The 14,743-nt window shown below is 35.2% G+C and overlaps 1 protein-coding gene across 1 annotated transcript in view; it reads right to left on the reverse strand.

Annotated features, from left to right (window-relative positions):
* MLLT3 (MLLT3 super elongation complex subunit) overlaps positions 1-14,743 on the reverse strand; it is a 261,393-nt gene that overhangs the window by 141,226 nt on the left and 105,424 nt on the right. The window lies entirely within an intron of this gene.

Consider the following 14,743-nt stretch of genomic DNA (forward strand, 5'->3'; position numbering starts at 1 on the left):
AACTTCTCCCAGCTCTTTACTATCTAGAGTAGAGACTCCCAATTTCTCCTGAAGCTAAAGCTAAAGTCTCTCACATCCAGAGGGTTTTGTGTCTAGCTTCTTGCTAGATAAGCCTATACAGTCTCAATACATACTCCATCTGACACCTGAAACCTCCAACCTATACATGTTTGAACAAATAAGCTCCAAACTCAGTCTTCTCTTATCCTGTCCAGTTTAACCATTCCTAGAGTCCTCTAGACATCTATATAGACATCATCTCCCAATCCAAGAAAGCTTGTCAACAACTAGACTCTTCATCATCACATCCTCTATTTCCCTCTCTTAGTCACTCCTGAATTTAAATAGTAATACCATATATATATATATATATATATATATATATATATATATATATATATACTATTACATATATCTATACTATTACACACACACACACACACACACAAAATATACTATACACACAAAATATATATACTATTAGAAATCCTACCGATTATCAGTCAGGAGGTTGAGTAATAGTTTATCATAAAAATACAGAGTTCTAATAAGTCCTAAAGAAGAGAATGCATATTGACTAAGATAATTAGCATAAGAGGCATTAAATACTGGTTTCATTTTATTTGTTTATTTATTTATTTAATCCAAGAAGAGTTTGAATTTCCAGTGGGAGTGTATTTATTTCTCATGTAATAAATGTGTTTCATGATAGGGAACACCAACACATCTGTCCTTGCCATTTACTTACCCCCGTTTTTTCTTACACAAATCGTGAATTTCACACATTATCCCAGAAACTGTTGGATAACTGTTTATATCCTAAAAGGAGATCTTCCACCCTCTGGCATTGTCTTTGTAGATCTTAGAATTGTACCTGACTATTCAGATGCTAAGAATTGGAACTGATAAATGACAAGTGACCCTGGCATCTTCAGGTACAAAAAGTTGTGAAAAAGACAACTAGAGGGCAACAATTGTGAATCATTTCCGATCCCTAAAAGAGAAATGGCGATCCAATACCCAGTAGACAATATTCACGCAATTGATCAGCAATGTTCAATGACACACCTTCATAAACACTCATCACATCACTAAAAATAATTACGATTTTTAAAAGTTGAAAATGTATATGCATATGGTTTTTTAAATGACAGACCAGAAAATGTTAACACCATATTTCAAGTACAAGATGCTACTGACCGTAAACAGATTCAACGTTACTTTATGCTATACTAAGAAAACACAGCCAGGAAAACTCTTAGTACTGATCAGTAGACATACCCCACTTTCAGAGATGTTACAATGTGGATCTTAAAATTTATGAAATACAGTAGTGATATAACTACAGTTGGTTAATTATTTGTGGGCACATGAACACATAATAAGAGATTTGGCTAAAGACAGTGTGCTCAAAGGTGAAAGCCAGCAAAGTTGATCAGGGAGGAAAATCTTATCAAATAAGTTTTATTTTCCTACTGGTGCCACTATATTTTCTATTTAGGCCAATTCAAAATTTTGACATTATGGTATTAAGGGAAAACTCAAATACATAGTCCATCATGCTTTCCTGGTTATTCGTTTAACTCTTAGCTCTTCTTTTCTAACATACAATAGTCAATCTACCATCCTTGCTGTACACTGCTATGCTGGAGAAATTTCCCCATTGCTTAATATTTCCTCAATCAACAAACTCAGCTGCCTGCAGTTTCTAGAACTAAAAAGATTTCTATCCTTTTGGCCTTTACTTCTTCAGCACTATCATACTCCCTCCACTACCCATCTGCTTGGAAGAAATCTACTCATCTTTCAAAACTCAACCTAAAAATCATTCTTCTTCCCTACTCTCCCCATTAAGACTTTCCTGGCATCTTCCTCTTAAGCACCCCCAAAATTACCAATTTCTCTGGAATCGTCAATGAGGATATTTATCTTGTATATGAGCAATATTTTATGGCACTTAAAATTTCCTTCTCTGTGCCCCCTACTAGTCTATAACCTGTAAAATCTATAAGAACTTTTTTTTTCATTTTATATCGCTTGGCATTACCAGGGCCTAATATGGTGCTTAACCCAAAGTATTCAAAACATTTGATGAAATACTGAAAACAAATTGTGAACATAAGAACACTATGACCCAGAGAACAATAATTATGTAATCACATCCACAACTTAAATGCAGTTAAATATTTTCAAATGATAAGGATCATGGCCAAGGTCTTTGAAAATATGAATCAAAGTTATATAAGACCCCTGCTGAAAAATCTATAGTTATTTTTCTTAATCAGATTTTTAAAGGAAGAGCATACTCAAGACTCAGTTAATGGTTTAATTTTACATATAAAGTAGCTGTCCTATTTAAATTTCTTTTAATTAGTCAAATTCTCTTAGGGAAATATAAATCTCACACATGATTTTAAGGCTGTTTTCAGTTGGCTCCTAGAAAAATTGAATGATGTATGGAAACCTAAACAATTTATCTTACTTTCAAATAAGTCATTTGAAGTTATATACCTCCACTTGCTTATTTCTATGTTCCAAACATAAAAAGGTATAAAATATCACCACCATAATAATATAATGCAGAACACTAAGCCAGGACATTTAAAATCACATCAATCACATAGAAAGAGATGTATAGTATGTTTTATTGCTGTTTTAAAGTTAGTATACTTTCTGCTTTAAATTATCTCGTTTTTATAAAAGAATGTAAGCACACATATACACACGTGTACATACATATACGTGTGTGTGTGTGCATGTGTGTGTATAGAGTGATTAAATACATATAGAAAAGACTGGAAGGCTACAAAACAAATATAACAATGATTTCCCCCTTGGAGTGAGACTGGGGAATAAAGAAAGCTTTTTACAGTTTTAAAATTATAAATAAATCAGTACCATTAATTGTAAGAAGGATGCGCAGACTGTACTTGATCTAAAATTTGTACTATATGTGTACAGCAATTTTTGACCAATTGTCAAATAATGATAAAATATTAATGGACGTGTTCACACAGACGCAGATATGTTTTCATCATAATGTAACACTTCCTTCACATGCAAGTCAGACATTTCCTGAAATGTACTTCTGTCTGTCGTCAGTTATAGCCAAGTGCTGAGCTCTGCTTTTTTGTGTTTGCCAAAATGTTATCATGGAACTCTTGTATGTCATCAATAAGAATGACCACCAAAACCACCATAATTCCAAACTGTTTTGAAAACCTTAGTGAATATAATAAAGTATTTTTTTAGAAAAGCCATACATATTTATTTGTACAAGATTACTGCCTATTCAGAAAAACAAAGAGAGTCCATTGAAAAAGGGTTAGAACAAAAGGGATTTCCAGAAATAAGGTAATACACAAAAATATATAGCTTTCCTCCATGGCAGCAATAACTACTTTCTAAAATAACTACTTCCGAAATATAACGGAACAAAGGGCTCCATTTATAAAAGCAACAAAAACTTAATGAACTCAAGAAACACAGATTACCTATAAATAAAGCAATATAACTTTACTGAGAGATATATAAAATAAGACCTGAAGAAATGAAAAGATATTGCATGCCCTTAGATTGGGAAGATGGAATATCACAGAAAGGTTAATTTCCCATAAATCAATCCATACCTTTAACAGAAATCCAATAAACATCCTGTCCCCTATAAGCCAACATGAACATAAAGCGGTCTTAACAATTAATGAGAGAGAAATGAGGAAAGCACACGAACTGGCAACCCTCCAAAGAAAAGAGAAGCTAGTGAAATATATGAAACGATATTCCACCTCACTGGTATCAAAAATGCAAAAGACAATTTTTCTAAAAGATTAGCAAGGAATTTAAAATAAGGTCACACTCAGACAATGCAAATCGGTATCAGACAAATGGAAATAAATCTTTCTACTTACTCCTCAAGGGCCAGCTCATAGTTCGCCTTCATAAAACTAAATTGTGTAGCAGAGCTGCTCCCCCCGCACTGCCACAGCCCTGCACGCTGTTTCAGTGGATGTCTAAGGGCCTCCATCAGTTGGTTTATTCCCCAAAGGCAAGGGAAATAAGTTTTACTGTGTTTGTATCAGCACTTGTTGATTAACAGAAAACGGTAATAGAGAGGAATCTGGGAGGAAATAAAAACCTACTTAATTATCCATGACATTTTGTAACAACAAAACCACCTCCAATTCAGAAATGTTATAGAAATGCATTCATAATTATCTATTGTCGTGTATCAAGATTCTAAAATAGAATTACTTGAACAGACCATGAAAAAAAATTATATATACACATATTTGTCTATGTTGATCACCTAAAATAACGGCAGAAAGGACATTAGTTAGTACATGAAAGTTACAAGGCAGAACTAGTTAACACTAAAATATTCCACGCCTCATTTTTCATTTGTTCTCCTTTGGTCTACCAAATGGAAGGAGAACAAAAGGGTAAAAAGTGTTTCTTATGGAAACAAGCTCTTTATTTACCTTTCATTACGACTATCCAAGGCTAAAATCTTACTGCTGTTTAGCAAAAATCAGAGGACCTTAACTACTGGAATAAAATTCTATTTAGGCCCAACATACGAGGTCTGACAAAATTGAGTTCGCGAACTAGCCACTGTGCACTTACATTGGCAGCCCTGTACACACAGCTCGGTAAGGTTTCATAAACTTGGTATATCAGAGTCTCACAGCTGTGTTCGTGTTGATGTGTGGCGGTGTCTTGCTGAATGGCATTCATTTTTGTTGTTGCGCATGTTTGTGTGCTGTCGCGAGAATGTCTGAACTTTAATTAGAGTAATGAACAAACGTGAAATTTCTTGTTAAACTTGGCAAGAGTGGAAGTGAAATCAGGGACATGTTAGTCCAAGTTTATGGGGATAATGCCATCACGAAAACGACAGTGTACAAATGGATTAAATGTTTTTCTGAGGGGAGAGAACACATCACTGATGAAGAGAGGTCAGGGCGGCCAGTAACGAGCAGAACTGACGAAAACTGCAAAAATTCATCGAGTTGTGTGTCAAAAAACATCGGCAGACTGTGAGAAGCACAGCAGATCAAGTAAACATCGATAAAGAAACAGGAAAATCTTAACTGAAAATCTTGGTATGAGAAAGGTGTGTGCAAAAATGGTCCCGAAGGAGCTCTTGCAAAACAACAATGCACCAGCTCGCACGGCATTATCTGTCAGGGGGCTTTTAGCCAGTAAACAAATGACTGTATTGGAACACCCTCCCTACTCAGCTGATCTGGCCCCCAATGACTTCTTTCTTTACTGGAAGATAAAGGAAATATTGAAAAGGAGACATTCTGATGACATTCAGGACATCTAGGGTAATATGATGACAGCTCTGATGTCCATTCCCGAAAGAATTCCAAAATTGCTTTGAAGGGTGGACTAAGTGCTGGCATCAGTGCATAACTTCCCAAGGAGAGTACTTTGAAGGTGACCATAGTGTTATTCAGCAACAAGGTACGTAGTACTATTTCTAGGATGAGTTCGCGAACTTACTTGTCAGACCTTCATATCACTCAGTTGTTTACAAAAATGAACAAATACAGCTATAATCCTGCCCTTGGAGAAGCTTACAGCCACTCCTGAGAAAACCTAACGTGCTTTCAGCTCAAGCCATGCTTTCCCATGCCCAAAACCAGAAAATTGTTTTATATTCTCTATTCAGTATTATTGAGGAAAACTCCCACTTCCCTACAAAAAGACCGTTCGCCCCACAGCAGTCAGTCTGCACCAATAATTTAATTATCAGGCAAAGTATCCACAACCCAAATGCTATACTTTATCAACATCTTAATCTTATCAAACTGATTTCAAAACAACCGTGTGGCACGTGAGATAACATCTATGTCAAAAATCAAGTCATTAGCTGTCTAAGAAAACAAGGAATTATCCCCCATTGAATTCTAGTAGTCACAGACTAAACATTCAAAATGGGAAGGAAAATGATCTGAAAAAAAGCCAAATTGAAAAAATACATGTATTTGAGAGAGATGAATATCAGTAAAACCCATAACTCAAACTCCAAAGCTTTATTTTGTTCCTTCCAAGACAGAGCACTCTATTTTAAAGACAAGTGATATTCATCATTCATAGTGTTCAAATCCCGCAGATGAAAAGTAACCAAAGTACACACGCCAGGTAAGAGTTACTTATTACTTCCTTAGGCAGTAAATTCAATCTGATTCCTGTAAATCAAGTCTTCCTCCCTGAACCCAGGCCCTACCCCTACTCACACCTTGAAGAATAAACACTTTTCAAGGTAAACATTACAAAAAACAAGTCAATTAAGGCAGAAAGTAGGATGGCGGTTGCCAGGAGAAGTGGCGAGAAGGGACTGGGAAGTCAGTATTTAATGCACACTGACTTTCGGTTTGGGATGATGAAACTGTTCTGGAGACAGATCGTGCCGATAGGTGCATCAACGTGAATGTGTTTAATGCCACTGAACTGTACACTCCAAAATGGTGAAAATGGTACATTTTATGTTATGTATATTTTACCACAATTTTTAAAAATTAATAACCAGACTGGTGATCCATAAGATAAATGGAACGATGCACACCAATGGAAAAGGCTTGAAAATTTGTCGATAATTTAGAAGACTTTAAATAAAGAGTGCTAATTGCTTCTCTGACAATAGACTAATGACCTCAGAAAGAATGACACATTCCTCAACAAATTAAACAAATGATACTTTTAACTTATTCTGACAACATGGATAACTTTTCAAAAAGAGTGAAGAAAAAGCCATACATAGAATTTGATGCTTCCGAAGAACTTCTAAATGATATGTTCTCTCGAAATAAAATTTGGTGAAGAAGGCTCAAATTTAGTTTAAAAGTAGTTAAACAAGCTAAGGCCCAGTTTTCCATGTAAGAAACTGGACTGCCAGATGAGTCTGTAAAACATACAGAAAGATCAAAGAAACAGTGAATGGACACCGTTGGTCCTAGATTTGGACAGAAAGGCATTCTTCAAAGGAATAACCATATGAAATGTCCAGCCAGCCTTTGTAATGGCATTCAAAGGCAGCAAGGTAAGAAATGTGCTTTGGCAAAGGAGTTTAAACTTTTTGGCACAGAGTACTTATTTTATGTTATGCATCTTTTTAGGTGGGGAGGATAGACATATGTATTTGGACACCATCTAAGTGTCAGAATTAAAAAACAAGAAAGATTCCAAGACATCATTTATGAAAGAAAGGAAATAACAGAGTGAGCAACTATTCCATAAAAATATATTTTAAAAACTCGTTTCTTCTGGCTTAACACGGGATTGCGGAGGTAGAAGTTGTGGGGGTGGAGAGCTGAGCAAGCCAATTTGATGGAAAGAGTATAAGAAAAATAATTTTTTTAAAAAATGAATGAGAAGGATCCCCGAGACAAATAAGTTTTCATATCTACAGAGACAGGCCTATGTGAATATCCTATAAACACTGTCATTAGACGGCTTACCCCCTTTTCAAAGATCTTGGCACCTTAAAGGTGAAGATTTGTACTCTTCTTTCGTGGCAAGTCTCCAATACATCTACCAGAATCATTAAAGGAAGACTTAGATTTGTTGATCAGGAAAATGGTGCAAGGAACACTGGGTGATTATCACCTTGCCAATGTCTGCGGTCATTGATTCACTACTTAAGGGTGCCACCTTGAAGAGAACAATAGGGTGTCCCCTTCTGCTGGGCAGTTGACCAACTTTACACTCAACTATCAACAATATGGTGTGCGTACAGCCTATCTTGAAATACAAGTCACAGACGCTACGGCTAAGAGTACACAAAAGACCCATAAATCCTTCACACACACACGGCAAAGTAATTCAAAATTTGTGCTCCAATGACAAAAGGTCTGTCATGGAAGCTTCCTATAGAAGGACAAGCTATTTTATCTTTGCGATTTGATGAAACTCTAGTAGGGAAAAAGGTAAGGGGAAACTAAATGTAGTAATTAATCTTTCCAAGGATATATCAGAGTTATTAAACAAAACTACACTACTTCTACTGATTCAGAGAAAGAAAATGAATAATATCAAAAAAGAAATTACACTCAAGATACCAACCAATGGCAGGTATTTAAATAAATATTCAGCAAACTGTAAGGTCCTAAGGATATGAAAAAGTAAGAAATAGTGCCTACCTACAAGAAATTTACAATGCACTCTGCGCTCCTGAGTAAAGATGTGATTTCTTTCATCACGGTCAGTTACCTCCAAGACTACTCCTCACCATCCTTTTTTTAGCACCATGATAGGCAGAATTCTACAGCTGTACCCTAGGATTCCTGTCCTCTGGTTATTCAGTCAAACTAATCTAAGTACTGCTGTGAAAAGATTGTGTAGATGTAGTTAAGGTTACTAATCAACTGAGCACAGGCTATGAGATTATCCTACATTATACAAATGGTCCCGAACGAGTCACACAAGATCATAAAGCAGAGAACTTTCTCCAGCCATAATCAGAGATGTGCTCCAAGAGGAAAAGGAGAGAGGCAGCTGAACGGGAAGTTAGGGAGATTTCCAGGAGTGAGGATTTGTCGCTCCCTCACTGGCTCTGAAATATGGGGGTCCATGTGCAAGTAATAGAGAGAAGCCTCTATGAGCTAAGGGCTGGCCGAGCTGACGTGTCACAGAGACCTCAGCCCCACAACCACACGGAATGGGATTCTGCCAACCATCTGAATGATTAACAGCCCAGCTGACCAACGCCTAGATCTCACCCTCATGAAACCCAGAGCAGAGAAACCAGTCGAGCCAATACCAGCTTCTGTCATAAAGAACCATGAGATAATTAATTGGTATTGTTTTAAGCAGCTAAATTTGTGTTAATTTGTTATGGCAGCAATAGAATATTAATGCAAGCACTTACATGAGAATGCTTGGATATAATAACTCATTTAATTCTCACAACAACCCTGAAAAGTTATGACCTTCCATTTTACAGAAGCGGAAACTGAGGAATAGAGACATTAACCTCCTTAAAAATACACGCCTAGGAATCAGTAATGACATATTCAAGAAAGCTAATTTGCCTCTAACATTTTTAACATAAGCTTAAAAATTCAGCTTGAGGATGACCAAATTTCACTCAACAAGGAAGTGACTACTTTTTAAAGGTCAAAAATAAGATCATAATTTTGAGGTCATAATTTTAATGAAAAGGTTCTCTAAATCAAAGGAGTACTGTCGCTTATTTTATTGTCCTTATGCCAGAATGTATAGAGTCAATCTGACAGGAAAAATCTACACTGCTAGAAATAAATGCAAATCTATGTAACTACACACTTCTTTCTACACATCCAAAAATCAAGATACACATTTAGGTATTAAAAGGTTAAATTTTAATATAAATTTGGTTTTATTTTTGTTCTTACTCCACAAATCCATTTTAAATATGGTATTAGGAGAAGAAAAAAAGGTAAAGTGATTAGAAGAACCATATAAGAGATTTTTTAAAAAGACAAAAATGAGGATCATCACTTGTACCACACTATTCAGACGCTCGCACTCCTGCTCAAGGAGGCAGAAATTTCCAGATAAAAGCAATGATAATACGCAAAGAAATTCAGGGGGAAATACAAGCCCAAAATGAAATCTAATACATATTTTATGAGGAAGACAGACATAGTCAAATCATCTGCAATGGCTATACAAAATTAATAAAATTTGTTTCCTAATCTTGAAAGGGTTACTGCTAAAGACAAAATATTTTTAAAGGCTTTGGGTTTCTGTTCTTTGAGAGTCAAAAATCATTTCGGAAATCAACAACGGTTACATTCCAAAACAGTAATTAACAAAAAGTACAAATGGGGGAAAAAACAGTATTTGGGGAGAAAAAAATGGAAAACAATTTTAATAACCACATATATACCTGGAGTTTTATTAATCAATAGCACTTTCCTCTATTGTTGATATTTTCTTGTGTAACTTTTAACCTTGAAATCTTGATTCCCAGAGTGTGGGGCAAAGATCTGGGAACACAGAAGGTCTGTCAGTGAAGGGCTACCTAAGGTCCTCTCAAATAAACCGACTTCGATTTCCCACATGTAATGTGAGCTCATGTCGTTAAATAAACACCTATTTGGTGTTCTGTATGAATAATGTATTCATGTCATTTAAGGTTTAGTAATGATTTTTAAAATAGCTTAGTTAAAAAATAAAAAATTTCGGGCCGGCCCGGTGGCTCAGGTGGTTAGAGCTCCATGTTCCTAACTCCAAAGGCTGCCGGTTCGATTCCCACATCAGCCAGTGGGCTCTCAACCACAAGGTTGCCAGTTCGACTCCCCCAAGGGATGGTGGGCTGTGCCCCGTGCAACTAGCAACGGCAACTGGACCTGGAGCTGAGCTGCGCCCTCCACAACTAAGACTGAAAGGACAACAACTTGAAGCTGAACAGCACCCTCCACAACTAAGATTGAAAGGACAACAACTTGACTTGGAAAAAAGTCCTGGAAGTACACACTGTTCCCCAATAAAGTCCTGTTCCCCTTGCCCAATAAAATCTTTAAAAAAAAAAAAAAATTTCTAGTCTAAGAAGTTTAAAAGAAAAAGTTTAAATCTAGCTATAGTTAACATTTTCAATGTCAATGTCCTATTGATAAAACCTCCTAGGTATGTGCCATTGTCAATTATGTATATGTATTGATGTCAATCATTAATTTGCAGGTGTTCCCAATGTAAATTGCATATACCTGTTTAGATTTTCCCCAAAGGCTAGTAGCACCCTAATTTTAAAATGTAAGCACACCAAGATCTTTTTTAACCTGTAAGCTCTGCAAAACTGAGCAGACTAGGAAAGGAGCTCAAAGATAGTTTGGTCATGTTCTAATTCTTAAATTGGATAGTAGCTTCAGGGATGTTCCTTTCATTATTTTGCTTTGTAACATACACAATACATATATTCTCCTATATGTATCAAGTGTTACATAGTTAAAAATGAACTGAACAGGTGATATAATTTCTTTAAAATATAGTTATACACATAAAAACAAAATTATAAAAATAGCACTTCATTACTTCCAACATGTATATATACACTAATGATTTGTATATACAAAGAAAAATATCCTTTGTAGATATTTTAACCATACAGAAGAGCACAAAATAGTTATAATCCAGAGTAATTAAAATCCACTTGAAAACTAAAATCTCTAAACTAAATTAAGAATTTTGGTAAAATAAACATAGAATATATAGCTTACAGATCTGGTCTTGAAAACCTTTTGTTCTGCCTACAAATCTATTGTTAGAAGACTCTAAGGCAACTAAATGCTGCAGGCTAATAGAAGTTTGTGGGTTTGGTTGTGTTGTTTTTTTTTTTTAACTTTATAGAGCAGCAATTATAGAGAATAATTCCTGACCTATCTATCCAACTGATTGTCTTACCTCTAAAAATTGGCTAAAAATGAGTATTACAGATCAGTGTATAGTCTGAATTGTGAGCTGATTTCTGTTTTTTTCAACTACAAGTATTACTCCCATTTGTAAATTATTTTCAACTTGTTAAATGAATCACAGCTACCTCAATACTTTTGCCCTAACTAAGATTCAGAGGGTTAGGATTTAAACATTATAAACTTAATCTTATTAGAAACTTTATCTTCACGTGTCCTCCTACTCTTACTAGGGAAATATTTTTTAAGGCATTTGCCACAGAAACAGCTCATTTCTTTAGAAAGCACCCTACCCATCAAAACTTTTCAAAGGACAGATTTCTAGCCTTATTTTCTCCCCCTTTTCAATAGCTGTTAAAAATAGGTGTCAACTATAGACTGAGGTTAATCTGACCTGTCCAACTCTAGCTTGGCTTTTAACACCTTGTCATAACATGCTTATCTTTTAACACCCAGGAAGGGTTAGTATTTCTTTGTAAACAGTCCCTCAGCTTCACCGACCAGCCTTTCAAGAAAGGTTTTCTTTAAGAATATGAATTTCAGTTCTGGCAATTTGACTTAAGGATCAAAGTTCTGATCAAATAAAAGCATTATACACAGACGATCATTATAATTCACCTTAGAAAAATATACAAACCCACGTAAATGTCTAATAAGAAGGAATAGTTACCTCAATGGTATGCCTTTTGTAAGTGGAACATTATGCAGCCAACAAAAATAATGTTCATCAAAAAATGTGTAATTACCTGGGAAACAGCTTATGTTACAGGAAGTAAGAAGAAAAGGACAATTACAATTTTTAAAAACTACATAGAAAAAATTAGAAAGGTTCTTTTTATTTTATTTTATTATCTTTATTTTATTTTATTTTCCTAAATGGTATACAATGTACATGCATAATTTTTTTAAAATCTGTAACACCACTTTTATTTTCCTACTTTAAAATATGTCATTATCATTTTAATACTTGGTCCCCATGGAGTATGTACCTTCTTCCTTACTTTTCTGGAATGTATACTTCCTATACTCAACCATCAAAACATACATAAAAAAATTTTTCAGATAAAAATTAACAGCCTCAACCTTTTGGAAGACACACTTTGGAAAGTATGCATTTATTCTCTGGATGACAAAGGTATCCTGAACACTATTAAAGTATCATAGTCAAAAATAATTTGACTATCAAATATCATCACAGCAGATAAACACAGTTTGGCCTCCAGGGTTCCTGGGGAATTCTTCCTCCCACCACCTGTGCCAGGAGCCTAAGGAATTTTCACTGTTGCTGAATGATTTCTATGGTCCATCATCTCACTCCACAAAGATAGTCACATAGTTTCATCTTTTCCCATTCTTCAGATATCCAGAAATCCCACATAGTCTTTGTAATCCAGAAAGCTTTAATGATGTTCATTTGCTCTCTTTTGTTTTTTACATTTCAATTACACTATAAAGAATTCACTTAAAATTAAGAAAAACTGAGTTACGTTAAGAAACAAGCAAAGTAATTCCTTGAAGTATTTGATTTTATCTTCCTCTGAACACTTTTTTTTTCCCTAACCTCAAATTTATATTTCAATGACATTTTCCAGATAAATCCAACTGCCTGAAGTTTTCTTTGAAAATATTCAAGACCAATAGATTTTAATAGCACGTGGTGTAATTTTACCACCATTTTCGGGCAGTCCATCTTAAAAGGTCCAAAACAAATGTTGACACTTAAAAAGTATTTTCAAATTAGTCCCAATTTCATCCTTCAGACAAGTTTTCCCACCATGAACATTTCCTTAATATTGAAATGTTCTTCAAAAACAGCCAAGCTGGCACTGAGTTTCATACCCACAAAAAGCTCATTTAATTTTATATATACATTAACATTCAAAGAAACATTTTATTTTTATAGACACCAAAGGAAACTGTCCATGGGAAAGAAGTAAACTCACAGTTGTACTCCTCATATATATATATATATATATATACACACACACACACATATATATATTGTTTTTCCTCCTAGGATAATTAGCATTTCGATAAGAAGCTGGCTTTTAAACTGGTCCACTTCCATAAATTTAAAAAGTGTAATGCGTTTGCAGCTAACTGAATGCAAAATGCCTGTATTTCATTCCTGCCAAACTATTAGCAAGCTAATTAACAGGAGTCTACCACTATCCTTTTGTCCTCAAGACAAAAACTAGGCATTACAAAAGCAATCTTTTTTCTCTGTACCCATCACACTTGCCATAAAATGTTGACTACTATAGGTAATCACACCAAAAATTACACTCAGAAAAGCCTATACTCAGTGGCTTCTGAGTGTTGTCCCCAAATCAGTGACATCAACATCACCTGGGAACTTGTCAGAATTAAAAATCTCAGGCTCCACCCCATACCTGTAGAATCACAATCTGCATTTACCAAGATGCCCAGGTCATTTGTCTGCACATTAAAGTTTGAAAAGCACTTAGTCTAGAGGTTAAGGTAGAAGGTGGCAACATAAAGTTTCTCTTGCTTGCTCACTCTAAATTGTGGAAAGCTGCAGAAAATCTACAGTCGGCAATGAATACATCTTTCCTAGAGATTGTTGGTAACTTTTTAAATTAAATAAACCTTCCCACAAAAATAAAAAAAATAGGCATGTGACTGATGCTTTGAGCCTATTAACAGGATTTTCAGTGCACTACCAGAACTAGCTATTTTTAACAGCGTGCTGCAAACAGGTGCATATGTTCTCCATTCTTTATTAAGAACACCTTTTTGCTCAAGAATTTTCCTCTTTTTCAAAACTAAAATGGATTTTGTGGATGAAATCTGTTTTTAATTGCTCCAAGTTAAAAATGTTTTAAAGAATCTTAATAGAAGAATCCTAATTGACCAACTTTAGCAACCAATTTAATTCACCCTACAGATGACTGAAGTATGCATGATTGAGACAATTATACAGCCCCTGTGATAGTCCATGGTCTCATAATAGGTAGGATGTTATACCTGTAACAAAGGATCTTCACACTTTCAAGAAGGATTTTCATAAGAAAATACCAAATCGCAGGCTACCGGGAATTTGTAGTACAATTTGACTCCCCAAAGTTTAATTTATTCAACTTTCCAGAGGTGTACCCAGTATGTCACATGTACACCTGCACTGACTTGTGCTCTCTTAGTCCACAGAGTTTTCAACAAGATGCTTCTATAAGGACTTCCGCTATTGCCTACACAAAAGTGCTGTGGAAATAACTGTCCCTCTGCAATCAGAGTCTTGTTCTAAACAGAGCCCTTAAGTAAATTAAAACTTTAGAAAAACACACTTTTTTGTTTGTAAAGAAAGAAACATTTCCTGAATGCCA

The sequence above is a fragment of the Rhinolophus sinicus genome, chromosome 16 (genome assembly GCF_057876585.1).
Source record: "Rhinolophus sinicus isolate RSI-liver-muscle chromosome 16, RSI-T2T, whole genome shotgun sequence".
Lineage (NCBI taxonomy): Eukaryota > Metazoa > Chordata > Mammalia > Chiroptera > Rhinolophidae > Rhinolophus > Rhinolophus sinicus.